Below are 6,000 nucleotides of genomic sequence, written 5' to 3' on the forward strand. Positions count from 1 at the left end.
TGGGAGACTGAGTCTTCTAACAATATTAGTTGCTATTACCCTAAGGTATCACTCCAAAATGACTGCTTAAACATGATCAGAAAAGGGATGACACCAACAGACCTGTTAACTTGGACTTGGATAGGAGAAATTCCAGGAGGCCTCAACCTTACACAATGAGCTACAAGCAACTGAAGAATTCTGAGAATGGGAGAAACAGTCTTCCCCATGGGAGATCCACCAAATGGTTATCCAACAGAATGGTCATTTCTGAAAACATGTACATACAAGTAACATTATACATAAGGAGCAGGTTGTATTTATGTATTTACAAAAAATATTTTAAAAAGAAAAATGCCTATTTTAGTTGCACAATCAAGATGTTAAAGAACACACTGAGTAACCTTCAGTGGGTTGCCACTATTTGCTTACAAGCTAACTCAATGTCAGTGTTTTCCTCTGATTGCCCTCTCTTCATTGGTGTAAATGCTAGAGGAAAAAACAAGAATGTCTTCAAGGTTTCAGGGTTACTAAGAAGTGATTTTCATCACCACATACTCCCTGAATGAAAACATGATTCCAGAAGCCCATGGGCTATGCTGTGAGAATCACTTCTCTGAGAAAGAATTTGCCTTTTTTCCCCTCTCAAAAGAATCCCACTTTTTAACTCCTAAGATCTCTGGTGGATGATGCCAGATTCTAAGTAATCCTTCCATACAGATCCCAGAGTTGAGCCTGGGAGTAAAACAAATGATTTCCTGTCTTAGTTTCCTTTCCTCTTGCTTTGGTAAAAGTACTCAGACAATGAGAAGTTAAGGGGGAAAGGCTTTATTTGGTACACACATCCAGATTACAGTATCATTGCCGAGAAGTCAAGGCAGCAGGGACTGAAAGCAGCTAGTCACATTACATTCACAGTAAAGGACAGTGATGCCCACATCCTAGTGTTCATCTCATTTTCTCCATTCTTATACAATCCAGGGTCCTGTGACCAGGGAATGACACCACCCCAAAGTAGGAGAGTCTTCCTACCTCAGTCAACCTAAAAAAGATCATCCCTGACAAATATGCCCACAGCCTAACCTAATCCAGACAATCCTCCATTGAATCTTCCTTCCCAGGTCACTTCAGATTATGCCAAGCTGACAGTTGAGACTATCCATCACATTACCTATCCATGACTTCATAACCTTAGAATGTAGACAGTTCACTGGAACAGCCTTTTCTTGGTGTTTGAAGACAAAAGATATGAAACATTGCCAGTCTTAGTGGCAATAATTTCTGAAAATAACTAAGTGACGGAAGTGACTAGTCTTCAGTAAAAATAATCAAGAGATTAAGGGTTTGGAGAAACCTAATTTAAATGTTCAAATGAACATATGCAGGTTTTTCCACATGTTTAGCTACAGTGATGTGATGATGCCCATGAATACCAGGAAATGCTCATTGTCTCCACTGGAGAAGCCCCTCTCACATGAAGTCTTGTTGCTATTTATTCCTTGATTTGTGAGACAATGTTTGATATAAATCAGGCTAGCTTCCAACTTATTAGGTGAGGATGACCTTGAACTCCTGATGTTTCTACCTCCATCTCTCAAGTACAGGGACTACAGACATGCCACTACACCCAGTTTTAAGTCCTTTTATTTAAAGAGAGGTGAGAACTTCCATCTCAGTACAAACTTAAAAGCCATATGTTAGCACTGTAGTGGGTAGCCATCCAAGCATTGGCCTGGAAGTTCCAACCCCCATTGAGGCTTCAGTAATGGTCACGCCCACAAGGCGGGGCTAAGGGAGGAAGCTGAAGACCCAGGATCAAGAGAGGAGAGGTCTCTCTTGGTTCTGGGACCCTGGACGCTGGAGGTAGAGTGAGCAGAGTTCTGCAGAGAACACTGCCAGACTGCGCCATACCTTTCCCAGACCCTGCAACCTATCCCTTCATTTGTAAGTTACCCCACAAAATAAACCTCCCTTTTAACTATGTGGAGTGGCCTTAATAATTTCCCCAATATAGCGCCATCTGCAACTTCTTAGTGTTGGGATGGTTTCTCCCGATGACCTTCCCACAAGCCATTGCAAGTTCATGGAAAGTAGTGTAAGTATGGGAATTTTAACTCTAATTCCAGGATTAGAAAAATAAATACACAGATGGTGAGACAAAGAGAAAGAGAGGGAGTATTTTTACAACAATCAAGTTTTGCTTTGTTTCATCCTAAATAAGTCATTTCACTTCTTTGCACCTATGTTAACCCATTTGCAAATTATCTAGGCCTCAAGGCCAAACAAATCACATGAGGCATTTGAAATGCCTTTACTGAACACAGTTTTGAAAATTGGAAATGTAGCTGGAGTTTTCCTGGTCCTACCTAGCCCACAGTCAGGACAAATCTCTTTCACCCGCCAGTTCCCCAGCTGCTCAGACCCAACCAAGTAAACACACAGAGACTTATATTACTTATAAACTGTATGGCCGTGGCAGGCTTCTTGCTATCTGTTCTTATATCTTAAATTAACCCATTTCTATTCATCTATACCTTGCCACATGGCTTGTGACTTACCAGTATCTTACATCATGCTTCTCCTCATGGCAACTGGCAACATCTCTATGCCTCAGCCTTCCACTTCCCAGAATTCTCCTCTCTCCTTGACCTGCCTATACTTCCTGCCTGGCTACTGGCCAATCAGTGTTTTACTTATTAACCAATCAAAGCAACACATTTAACATACAGAACATCGCACCGCATGGAAACATGAGATTCTGAAGAGATGGTTCATCAGTTAAGAGCACAAAGTAACTCTTCTTGTGGAAGGTCCACATAATTACCCAGCATCCACATCAGTTTCACAACTCCTTGTCACCCTGGCCCCAGGGTATCTGATGCATCCGGCTTCTATAGATATTGCATACACCTGAACATACTCACATAGAGACACTACAGCATTTAATAAATAAAACTAATAAAAAATCTTTTAAATTATGAAACATATCCTTGCTGGCTCAGTTAGAAACAATGATGTTTAACAATATAATTACCCAGACTGATAGAAATCCATGGTTATGCCAGGTGGTAGTGTCGCATGCCTTTAATCCCAGCACTAAGGAGGCAGAAGTAGGCAGATTTCTGTGAGTTCAAGGCCTGCCTGGTCTACAAAGTGAGTTCTAAGACAGTCATGACTACACAAAGAAACCTTGTCTTGAAAAACAAAATGAAACTAAATAAATAAATCCGTGATTATTACAAAACTTATAAAACACTGTGATTCACGAACCAGAGATGCTGAAGTAGAGCCCGTACACCTTTGCCATTTATATTATCTCCTTACTTAGGAAACTTGAAAATTTAGCACCCAAATCATTAAGTAAAACTCACCCAAATTTCAACCTTATACCTCTTTTTAGTCAGTCTCTGAATATCCATTTCCTCATCTAGAAACAGTATATTCTCCTTCTCAGGGTTCTGACATGATTCACTGAGCTGGTGTCCGTTGGTTGAGCATGCTGACCATGGGGGAAACTCTGTCTCTAGAATCTTTTCCTCTCTCCCTGAAACAGTATGTACTTCAGGTTTCCTCTCAGGAAGTTCAGACTGACATAACCTTTATAGATGAGCTAACAGACAAAGATAGGCTTCAATTACACGGTTTAAGATTGTTGCCGCCTCAGAGGCCCCATACAGGCTTCCAGACTCCACTTCTGGCTCTTTCCGCTGTACATGCAGAGTCTACCACTCAGGCTAAAAGCATTAAAACTTCAGTTCAAATAAAACACAAGTATTCCACCCCATCTTCCCACCTTTGGGAATTGAACAAATGGACTCTGCGATAAACTGAAATGGCACCACAAGTGATGGCAGACATCTGGAGCTATCCCTCAGTGAAAACAACGGCAAGCAGAATTCTCGTAGGAAGACAAGACTCTGTTGTCATCCTCACACTCACTCAGCGAGTTGACCAAGTTATTACAAAAATGAACAGCAATTTTGTCACACACACAAAAGCAGGAGAAGTGTGCTTATTGTACTGGAGAAGACAATGAACTCACTCTGAGTACTTGCATCTGAGCAGTTGACAAAGCAGTGTGTTGCATCTTAAAACAACCCTGGTCAAAATTACTTTCCACTGCTTTTTATTCCGTGGAATTTAGGTCTCATAAATTCATTCAATCTGCGTGAGGTCACAGAATGGACACGTGCTATCCCTACCATCCATCACAGACCACTCTACTTACCTTAAAAGATTGCTGTGGGATACAGTCGGATTAGGGAAGGGCCAAACATGCTGTGCTGTACCGTAAGCAAAGTCAGTAGTCTGGTCCCTGCACATCACCTAAAAACCTGAGTTGGAAGTTCCTCCCTCATCACTTACTAAGTATAGCTGGCAGGACCATCACTTCTCTAAACCTTAGTTTTCTTGTTAGTCCAATGGGTGCAAAGAATTGCAGGCCCAGATACCTACCTTGAAGAGTTGTAAAAATGCTTTGTGCACTCTAGTATTCTTACACAAAGTACACTATTATTATTACTGCTATTGCTATTATTATTACACCATGTTCTTTGGGCAAGACATTTATGTTAAACTGACACAGCATATAATTGGAGTGCTCAAGTTAAATAAATGAAGTCAGCTGTCTGACTCCTTTAAGATAAATGAGGTTATTACAACATAATTGTATAACCCCATATAGCTTACAGCAGCAAAAGGATATGTATTTCACATGCCCTCCTATAATTACATCCCCATTATAATTTTGCAGTTAGTTGCGATGAGCTCTGGTCATGAAAACATGCCAATTTTGTATGGGATTGAAGTCTGCCTAATTTTAGCAAATTGAGAGTCACACAAAAGAAAAGAGATAAATACTATGTTGTTATTTTTCATTAGAGAATTGCTATATTAAGAGGCTGTGATCCAGCTGTGTTTGTTTAAATAAAAGTGTGATTTGAATACCTCCTACAGCTAATGTTCCTGCCAATGAATAAAAGATAAAAATGCAGTGCTCGTTGGATGGGAGTCTCTGCCTTCTCGCTGACTCGGAGATTTATTGTTCCACAGAAGGAAGTTGAAAGCGTGGATAGTAGACCACACGCAGCGGCCTTTTGTGTATTGTTTCAAGCCCTATCACTAATAGATTTCTTCCACCAAAGCTCCCAGCAATTCAGCTGCGTTCAAATGCTCCACTTAACTGTGGAAAAAAATAAGAATAAAATAGTAATTATGCCTAAATGGCAAATGCAACCCAGCTCGGTGCCACAAGGAGGAAAGTAAACAGGAACAAATATCATTCAGTAAGGCATGCTGTACTTTAGTGTCTTCATGATAATGGGCTGGAGCCTCCTTTATTTCTTCCAAATAGACCCTTCCCCTTTCAAACCCAATGCCTCTTGCTCTCTCTCCTGTGTGTCTCTCAAAAGCTGGAATACTCTTTGGGAGTTCATTATCCTGCAAACTGCCTACCTATCCTAAAGGATCAGAGGAGCTAGCCAAGTTGTAGCTCCAATGCAGTATAATCATAAATCATCTAGAGTGATATGCAAGGAGGGGCACATAGAGATAGGTAGAGTTAAAACTGCATGATCACAGTGTGATGGTCAATACATGTGAGGTCCCCATTCCCTAAAGTAAAAATGTGCCCTAAACAATACCATCATTTCACTGCCTACTTCTACTATTCATTTCTTGCTACCACACACACTTTGTCCTTTAATAGTACTATATGTCCACATGACGTCCTGTTCTTATACAGCGAGTGGCCACACAGACAGAGAATAGTCTCTTCTTGGCTTATCCCCTCATATGTGTGATTTCCCATCCTTCCTCACTAGCGTGATTTCCCACTTAGGGAAATCTGCTCATTTTCATGATTTCATTTGAGGACCACTTCTCAGAAACATTCTCTGTCCCCTTCATGGGTGCTGTAAGTATGAGTGAGCATACCTTTCCTGCAAGAGTATCCTGCCCTGGTCATCCTTACCATCAACTTGGGAAGCTAGCTTGGCCTAAAGTCATATCCTTGAGATCTTG

Source organism: Onychomys torridus, chromosome 2 (assembly GCF_903995425.1).
Source record: "Onychomys torridus chromosome 2, mOncTor1.1, whole genome shotgun sequence".
Classification (NCBI taxonomy): Eukaryota; Metazoa; Chordata; class Mammalia; order Rodentia; family Cricetidae; genus Onychomys; species Onychomys torridus.